Source organism: Piliocolobus tephrosceles, chromosome 6 (assembly GCF_002776525.5).
Source record: "Piliocolobus tephrosceles isolate RC106 chromosome 6, ASM277652v3, whole genome shotgun sequence".
In the NCBI taxonomy this organism is placed as follows: domain Eukaryota; kingdom Metazoa; phylum Chordata; class Mammalia; order Primates; family Cercopithecidae; genus Piliocolobus; species Piliocolobus tephrosceles.
The window spans coordinates 40,347,432-40,372,109 of NC_045439.1; positions in this window are offsets into that span (position 1 = coordinate 40,347,432).

Below are 24,678 nucleotides of genomic sequence, written 5' to 3' on the forward strand. Positions count from 1 at the left end.
TTTGTTTTTTCTTGTTGGCATTCTTTCAGAAGCTGGCATTTATTCACTTAGTTTTAATGAGGTCCAGTCTAGCTGCTTTTTTTCTCCTGGTTAGCTTGCTGAGAGATTTAAGTTCAGGGGCTATATCTAATTATATTAATTTCATGTCTGGAGATTTTAACAATAATTTCTTCAAATTGAAGTTTTAATTTGACCACAAATCCTCACCCTGAGCAGAGGTACCATTAGTTCTCCTGGTTAGTAGATTTTTCTTTGCTTTTCAAGCAAAGTTCAGCAGCTGAGCAGATACATTTCCTTTCACCCTTCTGAGTAGACGAGAAAGGCTGATGCCCTTTCATAAGCAATCTTCTTTTTTCTAGTGACAGTTTTCATCCTCTTCTGATAAAATTACACATCAAGATTACCCCTTTCAAATTCATCCTCAAAGCCCCAGCTTTGGTGTCCCTATTGATACCCATGTTGAAAGAGTGTGGCCCTTGGAAACTTCTGAGGCTCCTTCTTTGCCTCCATGGACCCAGGCAAGACAGCCAGCCTTGTCTGACCCTCTTCGATTATTCTCCAGTGATGATTGACTACATGTGGCTGGGCTTCCAAGGGACGTACCCTTTCTTTTAATCTTCCTTCTCTCTACCTGCGTTTCATTTGGGCTTCCATTCTTGGGCTAGGAGCATGTTGTGGTCACAAGGTCCTGGCAGGAAGCTGTGTGATTTATGGCTTCTTTCTTCAATAAAAGAAGTTTGAATGGGGGCTGGAAGGCACTTTTGAGCTTGACTACCCCCCTGCTTATAGTAACCTCGGTCAGGGAAATTCTGAGGACCTTGGGAATTTATGTTTTGTTTTCTTTCCTTACCCTCTGTTCTTCCTCTTCTTCCCAGGGGAGGTCTTTCAATCTGGAGCTTCTCCAGGAGGTTTGACAAAGGCCAAACCCAACTGGGAGAGCTCTTAGGAGGCTGGGGGTTCTAGGCTGAACTCTGCAAATAGGTATACTCTGGGCAGGCGCTGAACCAACACTGAATGAGCCCAAAGGGCCTGGAGTTGACTTGGCTACACAAGGGCCCTTCAGGATGAAATTTGTTCTGGGAACTAACTAAAATCCAATGACCTGCAGTGAGAGAGAGGTGAAGATTTCAGGAAATTTATCCTAAGTACTTTAATCCGTGACGTTTCTCTATTTAGGGTTAGAATTACTGAAAACTGTAAACATTAATATTTATTTGATGTCTCTGGGCTAGGGTTTAAATAAGAAAATTTTTGCATGATGGTTCTGCTTCCATATGAAGTTGTTGTGGAGCCCCTCTTGATATATAAAGAATGACAAAGATAATAATTAGTGTTATGGAGTGCATGCTATATATTCCTTAGTAGGCACATTACAGACATTGCCACTCATCCTTTGGTCTAACCTGCAAGGTAGATACTATTAGCTTCATTGTCTATGTGAGGAAATGAAGACTGATTGTAAGCACTTTGTTCAAAGTAAAACAGTAAGTAAGAAAATTTAGTGACATTTTCCTTTTTCTGTGGGAGGAGTTGATGTAGTGAGTGAGCACATTGACTCTGAAGTCAAACTGCTGAGTTCAAATCCTAGCTCTGCATTTGGTGTTATAAGATGCAGCTATACTCAATCTCCCTGTATCTCAGTTTCCCTTTCTGTAAAGTAGGCATAATAATGGCATCTACTTAATAAGGTTGATATACAAATGTGAAGAATTAATATACATTAAGTACTTAAAGTAGTACCCGGGATAAAAATAATTCATATGCATTTTGGCTATTAAGAAACTACAAGGCTGAAAAAAAGACACTGTTTCACATCATTTGCCAAGTAAACTCATTCTTTAGGGGAGCTTTTCTACATGTCTAATACTCATTTCTGGCTCTTTTCAGGGGTTGGTAATAAAATACTTCAGTATCTAGTAAGAAAGTCCAAGAGGGGATATATAATTTTTACTTAGAACAAATAAATCATTTATCACTCCTTTCTCCCCCTCTCCTACCCTCTTACAGTGCTCTCTGGGCACCCTGCACCTTTGTAACTCATGTGGCTGCAAATCACACAGCAGCCAGCACTGAATCCATTTGCAGTACAAAGAGACTGCCAGGGAAGAAATGGGCTTAATTAGTAAGAGATGTTCAAGGTTAGCCTTTACAAAAGAGCTAACTGTGCTGTGTTAAAGGGAAGAAATATGATGAAAGCCACTATTACCAAAGCCGGAATGATGCATATATTTCCTTAGCCTTTGCCTGCCATATCACATCCACTTAGATGTCCCAGCTCCAATTTCAGGGGCAGTTCAAAGCTGAGGTTTCTGATAGGAAAGTACAGAATGATGCAAGAGCCTTGGAACTTATCCCATCAGATCTGTAACCACTCTGGAAAAATTGACATGCCAGCCTGGGGAAGATGAAGGTGAAGACAACAGACACCCCTCTCTGAGAGATATATGTGAGAAACAGACATGGAAATGGCCAATCACAAATACAGTAAGAGATTTCTAAACCTAAGCCTAGGATGTTGACTGAAAGGAGAATTTGCATGGTGAGACAGGATAGCTCAACAGAGGCAGGGACAGCTCAGTAGAGCTGGGACCTGACCAGGTTACTAGGGAAGAACAACATGAGCAAAGAAATCCAAATTCTCAGCTCCAGTGTTGGCATTGTCACTTGCCAGTTTTGTGATGTTGGGTGAATCTCTATGGCTGTGAGCTGTAGGTTTTTAAGGTTTTACATATTAGTCTTAATAACCTCCACATATGCAGTAGTCCCATGCAAAGTCTTACAGGAGGGACAGGTAATCTTCTTTAATAAACTGTTAAAGGCTCCAGGGAGACTGCTTGGAGATCAGACCAGTATTTATATGACTTAAATGGAATCTTTTCTTCAATGGAAATGCTCCAAATTCACATATCTTACCCAGTACTGGGTGGGCATCTCAGAATTTCTAGCTATTCCAGAGATAATTTTCAAACCACAACTGGATAGTTATGAACTACTTCTTGGCTTTATTTAAAGCTTGCATCTTGTTTCTAGCATCGATTGGAACCTGAGAGATTAGGGAAAACTCTGCCCATACACAATGTGTAGACTTCATTCTCAACATTCTAGGATTAGACTAATGTTATTAGGATGCTTGAGGGTGTGTGATATTGACGTGATATGTAAACTGAGCAAACTTTATTCATTCAACAATTGACAGTACAGTTGGATAGCTCTTCTGGATGTTGTGTCCATGCTCTCTGGAATGTGTGGTCTCCAAAGTCATCAAGGTGAGGTAAGAGTGAGCATGGAGAAGGTATACCCTGGATGAAAGTGACGCATCACTTCCACTCACATGCCATTGGTGAAAATTAATCACATGACCATATCTAGATTCAAGGGGGCTAGGAAATGAGGAAAAGCAGATAGAACAGTGAGTGGCAACAGTCTCTACCATGCTTCCTACATTTCCTCTATTGTGAAATGTATCACATCCTATTGCAAATGTGTATCTAACTAGTTGTCACACTGGTAGATTTTCAGCTCTATTGTGGCACTGCTATCTCCTCAGCACCTAGTATACTGCCTGGAATGTAGTCAGGACACATTAATGACAGCAAAGATATATGATCAAGGAAGCCTGTCCACTCTGCCTCAGACTGTAATAAGAGTGAGGATAAGCTTTAAATGTCAATGTCATAAAAGGTAAAGCAAGATTGTGGCAATGCTCTAGAGTAAAGGCAGCTAAAGAGACTTGACAACTAACTGCAATATCTGTCCCCAGACTGGATCCTGTACTGGAAGGGAGAAAATGTTACAAATGACATAATTAGATCAGATGATGAAATTGGATATGGATGTCATGTTAGTTTTTTTTAAAGTATTGCATCAAAATTAGCCTGTGAAGATAATAATTGTACTACAGCTATGTAAAAGACCTCTCTAGTCTTAGGAAACATACACTGAAGCATTTAGGGGCAAATGACCATAATTTATATAGTTTACCTTTAAATATTGCAGGAAAGGGGTAAAATGTTAACAACAGGCAAACCTAGGCAAAGATATATGGGTATTCCCTGTACCATTTTTAGTTTTGCAACTTTCTGTATGTTTGAAATAATTTCCAATTTAATTGCTAATAAATAAAATGTAATCATGTTAAGTTGCTAATATTTGGGGGTTTATTGTTGCTGGAGCACAGCCTATACTATGCTGACTAATAGAAATAGAATTGGGAACACATTGCAGGGCAAACAAGCTTTATTCAGTGGATCAGAGAAGAGTTTTTAGAAGATGGTTTGAGAAAAAAAAAAAAAAGCAGGAGCCAGTCAAGTGAAGAAGGGGGAGTATTGCAAGCAAAAGAACTGCATTTATGAGGCGCCAGTAGTAAGAGAGGGTACAGTGCATTAATAGAAAAAGAATTCAGCATAGCCGGGACACAAAGCAGAGAAGAGGTGAGAGATGAAACTGGATATGTGGACAGGGTCAAGTCCTGATGGGCCCTATAAGCCACATTAAGGTTTTGAACTTTAAACTATAGACAATGGAAAACCATGAAGGGTTTTAAGCAAGAGTGACATTATATGATTTAGATTTTTAGATTACTCTGGCTACAGAGTGGGTTAGAAGGGAGGAAGACTATTTTAGAAAAGGTCAATGGGACAGAGAGGTGTGGGAGGTTTAACAGCTAAGTTAGGAGATGAAGTCTATTGGCCTGGGTGATTGATGGGTGAGAAATGGGAGGAGGGAATGATACTCAGATCTGGCTGGGGGAGTCAAGGAGATGGTGCTCCCATTCCCCAGACTAAGAAACCTAGAAAAATGTCAGGCTTGCCAAGAGAAAATAATGGTTACAGCTTGGACATTTAGATGGGACATCCAATGAATAAATGTTCAGGAGGCAGTTGGATGAATGGGAGGGAGCTTATACAGAAGGTCAAGGCTACAGGTAGAGATGTAGAAGCTCTCAGCACTTTTATGGGAGGGGTGAGGTCACCAGGAAGAGTATAGAGTGGAGAAGAAGGTCCAGGGCAGACCCTGCAGGTTCACTGGGAGTATAGATGGATGGGTAGATGATTTGATAATTAGTTTGGGCTTCAGCAGTACCAGTGTGGATAGACTATACTACTCTTGTGACTCAGTTTCTCTCTCATTGGAGTAATAAAGCTCTGTTAATTGATACTTAGATAAAGGCTTAAATTAGATTTAGAAGTTTCAAAATAGCATGTGTTCACATTTAGAAGGGATTTCTGCATTAATTAATGATGGAAGTGTTTTCTATAATTAGTGGGTGATCTGTTGACATCCTATTTTACAGATAGGGGTCAGAAGGTTCAAGAAGTTTTAAATGTTTTATTGCCTGTTTCTCAGGGATTTGGCTGATAAGCTACAAATCAGATGCCAAGATTTTGGCTTTTAAACTTAGTATAATTCCAAATTAATTATTTAGAGGTCGAGACATGCTACACACACCTTTTTATATACATTTTTTTTTTTGAGATGGAGCCTTGTTCTCTCTCCCAGGCTGGAGTTCAGTGGTGCAGTAAACTCACTGTAAACTCCACCTCCCCTATTCAAGCAATTTTCCTGCCTCAGCATCCTGAGTAGCTGGGATTACAGGCGCACGTCACCACACCCAACTAATTTTTGTATTTTTAGTAGAGACAGGGTTTCACTACGTTGGTCAGACTGGTCTTGAACTCCTGACCTCATGATCCACCTGCCTCGGCCTCCCAAAGTGCTTGGATTACAGGCGTGAGCCACGGCACCTGGCTGCCTTTTTCTATTCTTTACTTTTTTTTTTGAGACAGGGTCTTGCTCTGCCACCCAGGCTGGAGTGCAGTGGTACAATTATGGCTCACTGCAGCCTTGAACTCGTGGGCTCAAGCAATCCTCCCACTTCAGCCTCCTGAGTAGCTGGGACCACAGGTGTGAGCCACCACACCCACCTAATTTAAAAAAACAAAACAAAACAAAACAAAACAAAAAACTAGTCTCAATATTTTACCTAGGCTGGTCTTGAACTCTTGGGTTTATGGGATTTTCTCGCCTCAGTCTCCCAAAGTGCTTGAGATTACAGGCAGGAGCCACCCCATTTCGCCTATTTTCTGGGTTTTAATCCTCAATTTATTCACTGGTTCAATCAGCCAGTGCTCTTCTTTTCATCTATGTGCTTTTTTGGAAAGTTACATGGAAACACAAATTTTTAGTCAATTAGCTGATCATTGTCCTTCAACTCCTACTTATAGTTCTAGACTCAGTTCAGGTGTGCTCCTGGAAGCAGTGGTCACTCTTCCTCTCTAGGCTGGGTAAGTGGGCAAACTTTCAGCATTCTGCTGACAAGGTCTGTTTCCTCTGGTTCTCTCCTGCTAATTTGCACCTTGAAGACTGGAACTGGCTGGGTCTGACTTGCTCATCTTTGAATCTCTAGCACTATGAGCAGGACTCATAGAGTATGTTCAACCCCACGATTTGTTAGAGGATAGGATTAATGAGGCCTTGATTGTGGGTATGATTTCTTTTTGGGCCTGTCATTGGCTATCTCAAGGCTGCAGACATACCCCCTTACCCCGGTTGACTTCCTTTCATGCAATTGTCAGCTTTCAGAGTTGGCCATTGACCACAAACCTCTCTTCTCTGTCAGTTTCTCCTTTCTCCACTCACTACCCTGTATGATATTTGGCTTCTGGCACAGAGTAATTTGGCCTTGCCAGCAATTTATTGGGTCTTATCTTACAGGACACGGTTGGCTAGTCATCTTTCATAAAACTAGCACACAGCAGACACCTAATTAATGATGATGATGGTAATAACATACTGACAATTGAGCTGGACACCTTCTGTTAGTATGGTATCCTGTAGGGACTGCTGTTTTCCTCTGTTTGGATCAATGTCTTTGTACTAATACTTCTTGAAAGATGAAGTTGTGGAGATGTGGAGCAGGCAGGACCTGATCGGCAGATATTGCTAGGGTAGCTGGAAATTAATTCTTCAGGAGAAGGTGGGAGGCAGGGAGAAGAAGAGAAAGGAAGGGGAGGAGGTAGGAAATAAGAGATTTGGAAGGTATGGGTCTCCAGGAATAACTGCTACTGTTTTTCACTTTACAGATTATTTACCCCTCAAAACAATCCCCAAGGTAAGTATTGCCTTTGTTTTGCAGATGAGAAAACTGAAATCTAGAGATATTAAATGACTTGTCCAAGATTACATAGTTAGTAAGTTACAGAGCTAGGATTCAAAGGCAGGGCTGAGCTACTCAAACCCATATTCTGGTACCACAGTCCCTCCCCACCTCCCCCTCCCCCTCCAGGACACAACAATCCTGAATCGTTAGCTTGATCACATAGGACCCTGGAAAGATACTTGCAGGCCTTTCTTCCCACCTGAAATCAGAAATACTAGAACATAGTGTCCCATGTAACCACCTAGAGACCACTGAGGAGCTAAAGGCCGAGTCTGAGCATTTAGGGTTTGGTAATCATTACACAGCTGTTCACAGTGTGGCTGTAGCCTGGCGACTCCTCTCTCTGTCTCCTTTCAGAGTGTTTTTTCTTGCTTGGAAATATTTAGTGTGGCTGTATTTGAATTGTTAAAGTTATAGCATCTGGTATCTTGTGTGCATTTCCTCTGAAATTAAAAAAAAAAGTCTATTATTTTCTCCCTCCAGCAAAATCTGTCTCTCTCTATGCCCACCCTTCCTCCTTTTTAATTTTAAAGCGTTTGTTTGGCACATTCTCCTCTCTTCAGACTTGATGGAATTCAGGTTTCAAGAGCATCTGCTCCGGTTCCAGCAGGATTTTGAGGACTTTTAAATTTGTCAGCCAGTTCCTTTAAGCAACGGACTACCCTTTCAATAATTAAAGGAAAAACCCCAAAGCTACGAACAACCTGCCCTTCCTCCCCCTTTTTTTCCCCACACTACATTCAGCATTTTTGGTTAATACTACTGCTGAATAAATTGGAAAACAAAATCTCTGTGGGTGACCAGGCAAAACTTATTAATCATATAACCCTAACAGATGACATAGCCCTAATACAAATATTTGTGCTTCTGTCACTGGCACTCATCTGATCACTGCCAAATAGTGACAGATTTTAAAGACAATCACATTAAGTATTAATCAAGCTTGAAAGATGCAGCCACGCAGAGGCATACTAACGAGCAGGCATTTCCTGCCTGCTTTCTGCACTGACAGCATCCTATGCCAGTGTACTATTGAAAGTGTTCTCTTCCTTCTTAAAACATCATTTTCAGCATGCCTAAAAATCTAAGATGGCTATTGGTTGGCTGGGTGACCTTGAGCAGATGACACAGCTCCTATTAGATTATGACTTGGGCTGCAGGCTCCCCAGCCATGCCCACATTCCTTGTTCCAGCCTCTGTCTCACTGGTGGAGTATGAGCAAGTGCTGGATGTGAGAACTCTTGGGGATTATAAAATGGGGACTAGTACACGGAGAAGGCAGCGTGGAGTCAGGGGAGCTCAGCCTGGGCCTGGAAGGAGGAGGAAGAACACTGTAGGAGAGGGACCCAAGCAATGGTGGGAACAAAGCGTCGGCCGTGTCTGCCTGGCTTGGGTTGGTGATTAGCAGAAGATAACATGGGGGTTTGGCAAGATAAGAAATTAAAAAACAACAACAACAAAAACATACTGTTTTAATGAAAACTTCTACTTGAGTGAGGAGGCTTCTTAAATAAGAAGGCATCTGGGAGGGTAAAGTGGCCAGTCTGTACACTCTGGAAAGTCAGTCCCAGAGAGAAGGGAATTAGGTGGGAACTGAGGCTACGCAGATGGACAATCCCAGGATGATAGGTTCAGTAATGCTTGGAGGATGAAGAGAGGAGGAATTGGAACTCCAGTCCTACCACAGCTCCCCCTTGGTCTGTTCAATCCTTACCAGCAGAAAACGGATCCCAGGCAGGGCGCAGTAGTTTATGCCTGTAATCTCAGCACTTCACACTTCGGGAGTCCAAGGCGGGTGGATCACTTGAGGTCAGGAGTCTGAGACCAGCCTGGCCAATATGGTGAAACCCTATCTCTACTAAAAATACAAAAATTAGCTGGGTGTGGTGGCATGCACCTGTAATCCCAGCTACTCGGGAGGCTGAGGTGGGAGAATCGCTTGAACTAGGAGGTGGAGGTTGCAGTGAGTGGAGATCGTGCCACTGCACTCCAGCCTGGGCGACAGAGTGAGACTCAGTCTCAAAAAAACAAAAAACAAACAAACAAACAAACAAACCAAAAAAAGGGCTCCAGGGGCTCCAGGGACTCCAGAGCTGTTCAGAGTTCCTAGGGAATAATGTTGAAGAAAGAATAGACCAAAGTTACCAAAAAGAGGGAGAGGCAAGCAGCTCAATCAGGGCCCCATGGAGACTTGCCTAGGTGGTGTCAGCTTTTAAGCTTTGTGGTTTCAGACACATGAATTAGCCTGAGATGTCCAGACTCAGGGGACTGACTCACACTAAACAAACTCATGTGAGATTGATGTATAAGTAAAAAAAAAAAAAAAAAAAAAAACCCAGTTTCTCATTTATAATAAGAAAATGTAATTATTGGAGTGGAGCAGTGGTGAATGTGTGTTTGTGTGTGTGTAAATATTGATTTGGCTGATTGGTACTTTTTCCCTTCGTAGACACATTTACAAATTATAATTTTAAAAGTTGTTTGTTAAGTATAAGCTCATAAAACGACACATTATTTATTTTTATTTATGTTTTTAAGTTCTGGGATACTTATGCAGGATGTGCAGGTTTGTTTCATAGGTAAACGTGTGCCATGTTGGTTTGCTGCACCTATCAACCCATCACCTAGGTATTAAGCCCTGCATGCATTAGCTCTTTTCCCTAATGCTTTCCCCACTGCCTGCTTTTCCCTGACACACCCCAGTATGTGTTGTTCCCCTCCCTGTATCCATGTGTTCTCATTGTTCAGCTCCCACTTATAAGTGAGAACATGCAGTGTTTGGTTTTCTGTTCCTGCATTAGTTTGCTGAGAATAATGGCATCCAGCTTCACCCATGTCCCTACAAAGGACATGATCTCATTCCTTTTCATAGCTACATAGTATTCCCCAGTGTATATGAAGCACATTTTCTTTATCCAGTCTATCATTAATGGGATTTGGGTTGATTTCACATCTTTGCTATTGCGAATAGTGCTGCAATGAACATTTGCATGCATGTATCTTTACAATAGAATGGTTTATATTCCTTTGGGTATATACCCTGAAATGGGATTGCTGGGTCAAATGGTATTTCCAGTTCTAAATCTTTGAGGAATCACCACAATGTCTTCCACAAGGGCTGACGTAATTTACATTCCCACCAACAGTGTAAAAGCGTTCCTATTTCTTTGCAACCTTGCCAGCATCTGTTGTTTCTTGCCTTTTTAATAATTGCCATTCGACTGGTGTGAGATGGTATCACATTGTGGTTTTGATTTGCATTTCTCTAATGATCAGTGATGTTGAGCTTTTTTTCCCATATGTTTGTTGGCTGCACGTAAAGGACACATTATCTTTTGGACAGTGCTGCAAACATACCAGGCAGTTCTTCTTGTTTCATTTTTTAAACTCCTTGAAGACCACTTCCTGTCATTCTATTTTCACACAACTTTCTGTATACTTAACTGGTGCCAAGCTGTTTCTTAGAAATTAAAGCTCTTTCAGTTGGGTTTTCCCAGCTGTTAAGGAAGCCTGTTGGTGAGACACTAGGTAGAGAATATTGGAAGATAATGATCTCATGGTAACTCTTTGCCAAGCAACCAATCCATTTAAACTCCCAACATTTCTCTCTTCCCTTATTATTGGGAAAAAATCATGGAATCGTAGAATTTTAGGAGCTGGAAGAGGCCTTAGAAATAATCTAACCCAACTCCTTCTGTTGTTAATCTGCTTGTTTGATTATTTGAGTTAACTTCTCACTTATAACTCTCCATTTTTTTCTTATTCTTTCTTCTGAGGAAAGAAGAAGAGATCCTATCAAGATGAACTACTGTCCCTTCTATGCAGTAGATCCCATTTCCTTTATTGTGACAATCTAATTTACTGTCCAAACTGGGACACTGTTGAAAGTAAAGGAGGTATTGTTAATAATGAAGCCAAGACAGCTGGCAAAACCAAGACTGTCCTGCGGAAATGTAGATGTATGCTCGTCACTGCTGCTGCTCCCTCTCCTTTTAAAACTTGATTCTTGAAGTAGTCTTTGTTTCAACTGATTTTTCAATCTCTCCATTTCATCTGCAAAGAAACCTAATCCCTTGTCCGCTTGTACTGTGGGCCCTCATTTTGCTAATCTGTAGGGGCTGGGGCTGTGGTTTTGCCCCTTAGGTAAGACTCACCTTGTCTCCTGCCTCGGGAAGCACTGAGTGAGGGGATGTTTCTTTTGGGGCAGATGTTTCTTTTGGTGGTTGAAGATAAGAATGCTGAGAGGGAGAAAAATAGCTTCTTCCAAGCAGTCTGTGCCAATTCTGTTTCATCACCGTCCCTGATTTCTGCCCCTACCCAAGACCCATCTGGCTTTCTTTATCCTCACCCTCCCCCACAGCTCTGGGACTTGTCTCTCAGAGCCACCCTTGATTCTTGAAATAGTCCTCACCTTTGCCTTCAATATCAGCATACTTACCTAAAAGGAACTTAATTGAGATCAAGCCACTGCAGGATGAGTGCTGGGGCCACCTCACTCACTTTCATTTGCCCCCTGCAGGTAACGGGGAGTCACACCTGAGCTGACAGCTCAACCAATATTTGTTGGAATTAAAATGGGGTGGGGGTGGGGGGCTGTAAGTGGAGCTTCAGGGTTCTATTTGCAGCTTTTTCCTCTTTCTTCTTCCCCAGGACAACTATTTTGGGTGTTGTTTTCTCTTTACCTGGCAGAAGAAACAACTAAAGTGCTTTGAGAGCCATCAATCACACAGTAGGAGTCAAATTTTCATCAACCCACTATATTCCCAAATTTAATGCCCCATGGGAGATAAAGTGGAAAGGTCCCCAGTTATTGGGATGTCCTGATTTTAGAGATTGATGAAATACTAAGTTACATCTAAGCTTCTCTCAGTTTTGGAGTTTTAGCCCCTCCCGTCCACTAAAGGTTAAATGCCCTATGCAAAGCCCCTGACTATCTAATGAGATGTTCACTGGGGGCTTCCTGATGCTCCCTTTGTAGATGTTGGTCGAAGTTGGTTTGGCCTCAGGGTGTGGTAACATGTCTTTAGTGGCGATTTATGAAACTTATTCCAGGCTTCAACTCCTGGGGATTTGTCTATTAATGTGGCTTGAACCCATTCCTGACCCCTTTCCATCTTCTGCCAAAAATCTCCCAAGGTTCAAGAAGAATTGAGTTTATCTTCCCTGAATTACGTCCTGTTCATTATTTTAATGTCAGCTTCACCTTGGTTTCTTACCCACAGTCTGACTAGCAATGAGGATGAAAATATTGATCATTTCCCAAGAAGCTGCTTCAAGACTCTGTCCAGGGCGTTGAACACTCAGCTTTTGGACAAAGCCAACAATTCAGAAAACTTTTCAGGCTTCTGTATATTTAGTTGCATAGGCTCTTCTGTCTTGCTGCCCGAAATGCATGGTGCACCTTTGGCCCACTGGCAGATTCAAATCCAGCACCTACTGTGTGCCAGGCACTGACCCACTCTTGACTCCTTTTTATTAAAACTGTGGATTTCACCTTTGGAGTTCTTTTGCTTCCATCAGCCTGCCCCTACCTCCTCTGGAAGACTGCCCCCAGTCACTAGAGCCCCTCTGCTCAAACACACTAAGTTGTCAATACCTGGAAATTTATGGTCTTCGAGACAGCCCTTAGCCAATGGCTGACAGGTGTGGAGATAGGACAAACTCAGGTATAATTTATATCCCAGAATCTCCCTGTGGGTGCAGGTGGAGGTAACTCTCCATGGGGCTTGGCCTGAAATTGTGCCTTTGTTTGGCTTGTTTTTCTGCCCGTTCTACTTTTCCCACTTCCTTGCCTGTTTCTCCTGAGAGCATTTCTTAGTAAATCACTTGTCCCTGAATCCCCGTCTTAGACCCTGCTTCTGGGGAACCTGACCCAAGACAGTATTATCTTACTGAGTTCTCAAAGCCACGCTGCGAGAACTGAATTCTAAAAACTACTTTCATTATTCTCATTTACAGGTAAAGAAACTGAGATGTCTAGCATTTAAGTGATTTCCCCAGGACCATACAACTCATAAGTAACGTGCCAAGTTGGGATTTAAATCCAGAACTTCTGACTCCAAATCCAGGACCCAGTTAATTTACCTCTTTCTACTGTAGTATCACCTTGCATCCCACATGGAGGATGGTTGTTTAGTCAACAAATATTTAGAAAATTATCTACTTTGGCCGGACGCGGTGGCTCACACCTGTAACCCCAGCACTTTGGCAGGCCGAGGCGTGTGGATCACCTGAGGTCAGGAGTTCGAGATCATCCTGGCCAACATAGTGAAACCCCGTCTCTACTAAAAATACAAAAATTAGCCAGCCGTGGTGGTGGGTGCCTGTAATCCCAGCTACTTGGGAGGCTGAGGCAGGAGAATCACTCGAACCCGGGAGGCAGAGGTTGTAGTGAGCCGAGATCGTGCCATTGCACTCCAGCCTGGGCGACAAGAGCAAAACTTCCTCCCCCTGCAAAAAAAAAAAAAAAAAAGAGAAAAACAAAAAGAAAAATAACTACTTTCCATTATATATTGTGAACACAATAGTATGAAAAGTAGTTATTAATGAAATGATTACATAAATGTATAATTATAAACCACAATAAAAGCTATAAAGTACTTCTATACCAGGTTTATGTTGGGTAGTGTGTGGGTGGGTGGGTAGGTAGGTCAAGGAGAAATTTAGGTTTGGGGGAAGACAGGTTTGCATGAAAAAACAAACTCTTATCTGCCTGAAATGCAATGACATGCAGCTGAATGAAATTAAGTTTAATTTTGTATTTTCTATCCAAATAAGTTTAATTTTGCAAGCTTCATGTGGCCTGGAGCTGTTTGTGTAGTGTGCTCTTACTGACTGTCAACAATTCTATCTGCACACAGCTCACTGCTCCTTCCACACACCCCAAGACCTTGGCAAACCTCCTTGGTGCCAATCAGCAGCCCCTAGTAATGTAAAAAGCAGTGGCAGCTATGGTTTCCCATCGCAGAGTCCTTCATTAAAATCTGTGCTTGGCGGAGCAGCTGGTCGCAGATCACAGATTCCGACTCACAGTGGGGAGCTCTGAGTATGGAGACAATGAAAGCACACAGCTTGTTAATAACACCGTCAGAAGGTGGGGTTCCCTTCCAGCTATTTCGAGAGAAATTTGGGCCATTTATCACAGACACAGACATTTATTCACTCATACCTAAGCTCTTCTATTTCTTCTCTAAAGGAATGTTATTAATAAGCAAAACTTTGTTCAAAGTTTTTTTAGTTGGTTGCCATGAAAGAAAGAAGTGCTAGGATCTGAGCTGTCTTTGGAAGGCAGCTATGCTCGCCACTATACCACCAACACTGAACTGTCTTTGAATAAACCCAGTTTAGATGATGTCTTAGTTTATTTTATGTTGCTATGACAGAATATCACAAATTGGGTAATGAAATAAATTTATTTCTTACAGTTCTGGAGGCTGAGAAGTCCAAGGTCAAGGGCTCCACATTTGGCCAGAGCCTTTTTGCTACATCCTCTTATTGCAGAAGGCTGAAGGAAAAGAGACCAAGAGACAGCCAAATTTGCTTTGATAACAACCCACTCTCACCATAACAACATTAATCCACTCAGGAAAGTAGAGCCTTAATGGCCTAATCCCTCTCCATGGTCCCATTTCTTAATATTGTCACAATGACAATCATGTTCCAACATGAGTTTTGGAGGGTCCATTCAAACCATAGAAGGTGGTAGGGGATATTCCAAGAAGCATAAGACCATCCACTGCCCTTAAGAGAATCCCTATAATCTAATTATTATCGGGGGTGATAGCAATGGTGATGACCATTGTAATACTCATCCATGAGCTGCTATTTGACAGTTGACAAAGTCTTTTCAACTTTATTAACTAATACTCCCTGTAGTTCTTTCTCTGGGGTGGAAACTCAACAGATTTATTCCATGCTGATTTGTGATCAATAAACAGAGAAGCTGGCTCTGCTACTACTGATCTAATCAAAGGTTCTAAGGCTGTCATCTATAAATGACCCTAAATTACATTAAAAAATAAAAAAGCAATCTATCTATCTTCAGGTATGTGAAGTTGGAATCAGTAAAGGCCAAAACAGCTTCTATGGCCACACGTTCTCTCAAGCTTTACTTTAATTAATCAGATTTCTAGCTACAGAAATGTCTACCTATACCTGGAACCTCAAAAGTCAGGGTTAGAAGGTTTTTGCTTGACGGACACTTATTGGTGTAAGATAATTAAAAAAAAAAATTGTTGAGGCCTAACTAAATTATAACAATATCAATAATGGTTTAGATTCATTGCGTTTATATGTGCTGGGAACTTTGGTAAGGACTAGGGAATCAAAAGGGTATAGGAAGCCAGGTGGGGTGGTTCATATCTATAATCCCAGTACTCTGGGTGGCTGAGGCAGAGGATCTCTTGAGCCTAGGTGTTTGAGACCAGCCTGGGCAATTTAGCAATTGTTGAATTGCTCCACAAAAACAAACAAAAAAATTGTTGAGTGTGGTGGTCCATGACTGTAGTCCTAGCTGCTCAGGAGGCTAAGGTGGAAGGATTGCTCCTACCAGGAGTTCGAGGCTGCATTAAGCCATGATTGTGCCACAGCACTCAAGCCAAGGTGAAAACAAAAAGGCAGGGTATAGGGTGAGGTCCACACCCTCAAGCAGTTTTACTCAAGCTGGGAAGATCCACCTAGGCTAATTGTTAGATGCTTGGTATAGAGAAAAAGTTTAATGGACAGAGATAGTGCTGTGGTCTGGCATAGTCAGAGATGATTTAGAGAGAAGACAGAGTAATTTAAAGCCCTTAAATAAGGGATCATATTTAGATAAGTGAAAGGGCATGGGAAGAATGCACCAGCCAGAGGTAGCAAAAAGAACTGGTGTTTAGAGCTGAGAAATATATGAGTCATATTTAGAAGACAACAAAGAGAAGAGTATGATTGAAGTGTTGATGTAAGAGAGGATGGAAACATAAGCCCAGAAATCCAGTAAAAGCTTGAATGCCAAACTAGGAGGTTAGATCTCTGGTGACAGCTACCATATATTGCGTAGTAATTAAATATGAAGAACACAATGGTAATAATGACTGGTGCCATTGGTAAAGGTCTAATATTTACCTGGTCCTACAGTAGGTATTTAATGTGCTTTCTCATTGAATCACTCTTTAAGTCAGCACATATTCATTGCCCACTATAATACTATAACAATCCAATAGGGTACTTGTTGATACTTGCTTTTAAAGATGAGAAAACTGACACTCAAGAGGACTAAGTAATTAATGCAAAATCACACAGCTAATCAATGACAGAGCCATGATTTGGCTTCATGCCTGTCCAACAAAGCCTGCCTTTTTTCCACAATGCTACACTGCAGGCTTCTGAGTCTCTATAGAGGTAGGCATAATGAAAGTTGTTTGGCGAGGGTGAGGACATCATAGCAGAGAGAGTCTGGAGAGCAAACAGTTTGCAATAGGACAAACAGTGCAGTAGTAACTGTGGTGTGAGGAGAAAAATGAGAAAAGAGTTTGTAGTGAAAGTCAAGATTAATGGGAAAAAAAAGGTGAACTCCGAAGACATAATGAGGGAATAAGAATGTTCAGGACTTTGTGTTTGAGTATAGCTAGAGAGAAAGAGATGAGCGAGAGATGTTTCCAGAGATCCACGCCTGGGACTTGAATGCGTGTGAGATGTGACTGTGATAATCAAGACTTTGTGTTTTCTTAAACATACTAGAATATGTGCATCTAAAGAATAGGGTCCTTCAAAGCTGTTACCTTGGGAGACTTTGGCCTTGTTCTGACAATGTTGCCACTACTAAAATTTATAATTATGGACTCTTCCTTCAGGACTGCCTTTATCTATATGGGAAGAGGTCTCTTAACTGTAGCCAAACATATGCCATTTCTCAGCCTAACCACTCACCTGATATTCCAAACTTGGCTCCAAGTCACTTACTTGTTAAAAACAAAAACAAAAAAAAGTAACTGTTAAAGGACAAAGCTTTGCCACTTTTGAGGGTTTGCTCAGGCTCACTTGCTCCCAGGGGGACAGTGTGGACAACACAGACCCCAGGCAGTCCTGGCTTTGAACTCTGACTCAGCCAGTTCCTTGGCCAAGTTATTTAACCCCACTGTGTTGCAGATCTTTCAGCTACAAAATGGTTATTACAATTCCTTCCCCAGAGTGTTGTAGGGTTAATTAGGATGCTCTCAGTAGCAAATAACAGAAAAGTCAACTCAAATAGACTTAAACAATGTAGGAATTTATTTGCTCACATAGGGAGAAGTCCAGAGGTAAAGCAAACTCCAGGCAGAATACAACTGGGGCTCATGCTTTAGTTCTCTGCAGTTCTCTTGGCTGTGTCCTTTTCTGATTTCCAGCATTTTTGTCAGGCTCCCTTTGTATTTGCAAGAAAGTCATTAACAGCAGCTAGGGCAACATGCTTTCTTCCTCATGTCTAGTGCACGAGAGAGAAAAACCTCTTCCCCAGGAGTTGAATATAGGCACTTCCCTCCCATACATTTGGATCATCTTAGGACACGTGCCCATCTGTGGGTCAATAGCCAGCATCACATTGCCATGCATAGATCTGCTTAACATGGGTAGACTGGGTGTCAGGAAGAATTAAATAGTATAACTCATGGACATTAACTGGCCTATAACTAGCACTCAATACAAGTTTATTATTTTTTTCTAATAATGAAAGAGAATTAATTAGGTCAATTACACATATACTTCTTATTAAATATGGAATGTCTTTTTTCTTTAATGTTTACCTTCACTCTCTCTTTTGGTCTAGGGCCACAGTCTCACTTCCTGTCAAAATGGATTACAGGGCAGTGCACAAGCTGGGACAATAGCCCTGACCTTGCTTGTTTAGTGCATGAAAAACAGCTCCAGTTTTGAATTCAGAGGCAGAAGTCAGGACACATAAACAGGAAGGGAATGCTGAGTAGGGGCTGGGAAATGGGATGATTGGGAATTGGGAGGAGACTCCAAAATATTAGTGATTTTACTTTTGCTCTGCTCCTCTCAGCTCTGTTCCTAGTGCTGTCTCTGCCTTCGCAGGACTCACTGGGGCAGGGTGTGGGAGTAGGTGGGTCTTGCCAGCAATTAGAGGGAAGTTTTAAACACCTCATCCATCCAGGCATACTTAGGACCCCATTTCGTTGTTATGTATTTGGAAACTAGCTGGGAAAGACCAGAACTGAGGCTTTCACACCTATTTAGCACCTGGTTAAGCGTCACTTGGCACCTGCCAAATGGGTCTCTACCATTTAGGGAGAATTTGCACTGATTACCACACTAATTAAGCAGAAGTCATTGCTACTCACAATCATTAGACTAAATCGGTTTCTGGGGAAAAGTCTTGATAAGCAGCTGCCCAAATGAAATGGATTTTAAGGCATCCCACGCACACAGGCTCACGCACCAGAAATTGCTCTCGTGCTGTCAGCCATAACTACCTGATTATTCCAATGAATGGATTCTTGATGTGACTAAACCCAGAGATAGTTGACAGTCTCAAAGCCAGGTGACATGGGATGGGGAATCTTACAAGGTGAGCTGCTCACACTTAATTGAGGTAAATTATACTAAGTACCAAGCTTGAGGAGCATGCCCTGCAGTGAGTAGATATTTTGCGCATCCTTTGGCTTTATTCCCTTCCCTTTTATTTCTGTTCCAGGGATGCTCTTGGAGCAAGCAATTCTCTGCCCCAATGACTTTTTATAATTGCCCTTTAGATTACTTAGAGCATTTTATAGACTCAGTTGTGGGTGGAAAGAAGCAGACTCTCAAAACTTTGATTCTTAGAATTTCTGTGAACTTGGCATTTGCTCAACAATTTTGGGGTGTGTGTGTCTGTGTATACATGTGTGTGTGATGGGGAGGATATATAGCTTTGATATCCAAGACATTAGGGATTCCTGTAGCCATCTGAGGACTTCTGTAGGCAACAGATTCTCAGAAGAGAACAAAAACTCAAATAACAACATCAGATACAGTAGTCCCCCCTTTTCTGAGGTTTTGCTTTCCATAGTTCCAGTTACCCATGGTACAGTAAATAAGATGTTTGGAGAAAGACCACATTCACATAACTTTTACTACAATATATTGTTAGAATTGTTCTATTTTATTATTGTTGTTGTTCATTCTTTACTGTGCCTAATTTGCAAATTAAACTTCATCATAGGTATGTAGGTGTAGGAAAAAATTAGTATATATGGGGTTTGGTGCTATTTGCGGTTTCAGGAATCCACTGGGGGCCTTGGAAGATATCCTTTGGATATGGGGAGAGACTACTGTACTATTCCTGGAAGACAGTTCTTTTAGATCAAGGCATAAACTGCATCTGAAGACTTATTCTATCTCTTTTTATAATATGGCTATGGATTTTAATAAAATGTGTTGGAAATTGGAGAAATGCTGAACTGGGTGGGTATTACAAAAATGTAATATAGAGAAGAACTTGGCATATATATATTTGGGGTACATAATGTACTACTTTGAGGTAAACTTGAGACATTTTATTGGCTGCTTCTGGAGATCCTACTGTGCATCATGAAGTCAGTAAATTTTCCCAATATTGTGCATGTCAGGGACATTTGTGTGTTTACTAGATTTTCCTGGAACCCTAAGGGAAGTAATTTATTTTAGGGGAGGAAGTGAATGACTCCATATTATTAAAAATTGTGATGATGTTTGGGGCAATTGCATCTCACTTTCTAGAAGGTCAGAGAAAGAAATTCAATTTGAAGCCAATGGAAATTTTCAAACATGTGTGCAATCCCATATAGCAAATGCCATGGAAATCTCCTCATTTCAGTGATTCTCAATGGCCTGTTTGTATCAGATAGTATTCAATGAGGTGAAACTTTGTCCTAAATAAAACTGTGGACAATTACTTGGAGTTTATTCTAATGGGAAACTGTTGCCCAACATCTTGAGGGAGGTGGAGTAGGAGTAATGAAGGAACACTGACTTGCAGAGTAGCTTCTGCAGGAAACTCTCAGAGGGGATTATCTGAGAGTTTAGTTGGGAGGGAAAACCAGATAGAGGGATGACCATGAGGGCAAAAGCCTTTCAGAAATACATAAAAGCCTTTGCATTTAATGGAATGAGGGAAAGATGTTCAATTCATCTTATTTTTCAAATTGAAGGGAAGGGTAATCTGGCAAAGCTAGAGAATTTGGGACACACAGATAGCAGGAATCTGAGTGACACATACATATTATTATGCTAGGGGCTCCCAACCACTTAGAGCAGTGTTTGGTACCTGCAAGGTGTGCGTTAAATAACCATTGTGCATATAAAATTAGAACGGGACACAAAGGTATCCTGTGAGTAGTAAAGTGCTACACAGGCGTGGTAGCTTGTGCTTGTAATCCCAGCACTTCAGGAGACCAAGGTGGGAGGGTAGCTTGGGGTCAGAGGTTTGAGACCAGCCTGGGCAACATAGCTAGATCCCATCTCTACAGAAATCTAAAAAGGTTAGATATCATAGCTAATTAATAGATATTAATGATTTATCAGTTTCATTTCCAGGAGGGAGGTGGGATGGGATTGGGGATGAGCAAGGCTGCTGAAAGCAGGGAAAGAGAATAGAGATGGGGAGTGAGGGAAGCTGCGGGTTTTTCCCTTAGTACAGCTGAGAGGGACTCTCTTGTCTCTTGACTTTGAAAAAGAAGAGCATTTTAATCTTTTGGTTAATGCTTTGTTTGGAGCCTGTGCACATCCCTACAGTCTTGATGATCCCAGAGCTCATTCTGTCTGGCTTCTGGCAACTTTGCAGAACATGGCTCATCATTCTGAGTCAGTTTAACAGGTGAATAGGCCACTGGGATTTGAAGGCCCCATCCCCAACAAGGCTTCCTGGGCCACCAGGAAGCTCCTACTGTTCTATAGTGACGATGCTGTTGCCTGCCTCTGTAAACATGTGGAGCATTCCAAGGGTGAGCCTTCTTCGATGGGAACCTTGCTGTGGAGCACAGGGTGTATCTGTGTGGCCTGAGCTCTGGGAGGATGAGAGGTCCAGAGCTTACATGTGCTCAACTGCTTCTCTGCTTGTAAGTTTCCCTCCATAAATCCTATTTTATCTCTATACTGCATGATCCATTTGATCCTTGAGATTGGGGTCTTTTTTGATATGAGGTTCAGGTTTTTCAGACACCTGGAATGGCAGACAGATAATCCCCCACCATGAGGGATTAACAATAAATAAATTTTTTTTCCCTTGAGCAGACAGGCATGGCCTGTGAGCAGGGGAAAGAGTGGAAAGGAGAAAGGCAAGATAGGTCAACTAATCTTTCTTTATGCTGAAGAGAAGCTCATTTCCAGCCTGTCCTTTGACAGGGATGCTGTTGTTTTTATCTGATACTTTTCTTTCCACATCCATAAGCTTCCGAGAGCTGCTGGGTTACTTTGGACTGGCTGGTTTTCTGCTTAATACCAGAAAAAAAAAAAGATGGAGTTATCTCTGATAGATTATCTCTGGCTCCTAAATGAGGATACAGTGAGAGCTGTCCCTGCAGGGGAAAGGCAGGCCAGTGGAATGGTTTGTTGATCAGCATGAGCTGTGGGCACAGAGGTTGGAGCACCTACAATGTTTGTCCACCCTTCAGGGGCCTGCAGTTTAAGTGTCTATTCCTACCAGAAAGTGTCCCAGAGAGCCCTCCTGAGACTTGCTGGAAGATGCCCTCCTTGTCTCCTGCTGGGTGAAGCTCCTTAATCTGGGCAGGTGATGCTGCCTTCTTGTCCCAGGAGGGCTGTCTAAAGTAACTACAGAAGGGATTGGTTTATTTCACTGCTGAAATGCAGCCTTCCCCTAAATGGAAGGTGGCAGCCCTTGATCCAATAGTATCGATTTGCTACAGCTGGTCTGCTCAGTCTGTAGAAAAACTCCACACAATTGGCTACCTAAGGAAGCAGAGAGGTGGCTCAGCTGAGCAGATTCAAGCTGGGATGGGGTCAGGTGTGGGTCAAGGCTGCAGCTCTTCAGTCGCTCAAGTAGGGGATCCTTCTCCCTGGGCCTGGCCCCTGTCTACATGGCACTGTGGTTCAGATTTCAACTTGGGAATCAAACAGCCCGGGCTTCAAATCCCCCTTCCTCATTTACTAGCTATATGGACTTGACCAGGTACGTAACCTCCTCTCATTCATTTTTGTATTAAAACATTTTTTTCTGAGCACCTGGGAAATCTCTGCATCTTTCTACACCTGTGAGGCATGTCTGGCTCCATTTATGTTCTGGATATGTGAAGAGCCAAAAGTACAGATGGGAGGGAGGCTGCCTGGCTTTCCTTTCTAGTCATTTAATTGGGGAAAAAACTTGGACCCAACATGGCCCCTAGTGTTCTGTGAAAAACGCCATTTTGTCTTTCTTCAAACGGAGTCTGAAAGCAGCCAGATGCCTCTACGAGGACAGTGAGGCAGCTGTCACCTGGGAGAGGCCACAGCATAAATCACAGAGAGCCAGGAAGGCAGGGCAGGTTCAACTAGCACATGAAAACACTCTCGGTGTTTATGAATCGATGACCTGCCAGGGAACTGGGTTGTGTTTCCATTTCCTTTTCCTCCAGATCAGACTCTTGAGAGCTGAAAACCTTGGCCCTCGCTTACCCTTTTCAAATAAAAATAAAGGATAGCTCTGGACAGCTGAAGGTGACTCTGTAAATCTCTCTTGGTTCATGACTGTCTTTCCAGGGCAGTCATTTGCTGAGCTTGACAGCGCCAGTCTCTTCCTAGGTAGCCTGATGTTCTCTCTTGGGCAGCCCGATGCCACAGTTGTACTGTGCCAAGACGCCAGGCACTTTCCAAAATCATAGTTACTTCCAGTTAAGTACAGCAGTTAAACCTCTACAGTCCACTCTTCTTACCGCATTAAAATGATGGCCAAGGAATAAAATGTTAATGTGGGAAACTATGAAAGAGGTCGATGCATTGTTGAAGGATGGAAAGTAGATGAAGGAGCCACCACTCACCAAGGAGGGGAAAGCGATGGCCTCAGTGCCCAGGAAGAAGAGTGCAGATGAGAAGCAAGCCAATGGCCCCTGCGGTGTAGCAGGCAGGCCTGCCCCATAGGCTGAAGCCAGGGGCTTGGTTGGAAATCCGTCTAGGTTCAATTAAAGCCCCAGATTCACTCCACCCCTGCAGAGGCGATAACTAGGCCCCTCATTCTCAACTTCTCTATTTAGAATTAAACTGGAAGATAACTAGACCCCCTCCCCTCTGATACTCTCAACTTCTCTGTTTAGAATTGAACCTGAAGAGGCTAGGCTGAGGACAAAAGGACATCCTATACAGAGACAGTGGAGCTATCACATAGGTTGAGTGTGGGGATTCTGAATGTGGGGGCCTCCACCTACTCTGCTCTGCCCTCCAAATGCTGACAGCCTTTGGTTAGTCTTTACTAATTTCAGAAAGTTTTGTGGGGTTTTTATTGTTTGTTTGTTATTCTTATTTATTTATTTATTTATTTATTTATTTATTTATTTATTTTTTAGACAGAGTCTTGCTCTGTCGCCCAGGCTGGAGTGCAGTGGCCCGCTCTCGGCTCACTGCAAGCTCCGCCTCCCGGGTTCACACCATTCTCCTGCCTCAGCCTTCCGAGTAGCTGGGACTACAGGCTCCTGCCACCACGCCTGGCTAATTTTTGTATTTTTAGTAGAGTCGGGGTTTCACCATGTTAGCCAGGATGGTCTCGATCTCCTGACCTTGTGATCCACTTGCCTCGGCCTCCCAAAGTGCTGGGATTACAGGCTTGAACCACCGCACCCGGCTGTTTGTTTTTTAAATTAAGTTCAGGGTTATAGTCGTCTTTTGGGGATGGACTGGTCTGATAGAAGCTCATCAGAGCCAATTTTTGGTAACATTATGTTTTGATAACTTTTATTCTCCAGTCACTTTTTCCCACGTTATTTTTAAATATGAATGAACAATCAAGGGTCAGCACTAACTTGAAGTAAGCACTCAACATAAAAGTTGGAGAAGCAAAACAAACAAAAACAATGGGGGAAGTTTGGGGAAAGGTATTCACAGAGGAAACATACTGCCAAGTGCAGAGGTGGCCTATTCTCTAGGGACACTTAATAGGAAACACAGACCACAGACCCTGGTGTTTCAGGACCCTTTTTTTTTTTTTTTTTTTTATTATACTTTAAGTTCTAGGGTACATGTGCATAACGTGCAGGTTTGTTACATATGTATACATGTGCCATGTTGGTGTGCTGCACCCATCAACTCATCAGCACCCATCAATTCATCATTTATAACAGGTATAACTCCCCCAATGCAATCCCTCCCCCCTCCCCATGCTAGGCCCCATTGTGTGATGTTCCCCTTCCCAAGTCCAAGTGAGCTCATTGTTCAGTTCCCACCTATGAGTGAGAACATGCAGTGTTTGGTTTTCTCTTCTTGTGATAGTTTGCTAAGAATGATGGTTTCCAGCTGCATCCATGTCCCTACAAAGGACGCAAACTCATCCTTTTTTATGGCTGCATAGTATTCCATGGTGTATATGTGCCACATTTTCTTAA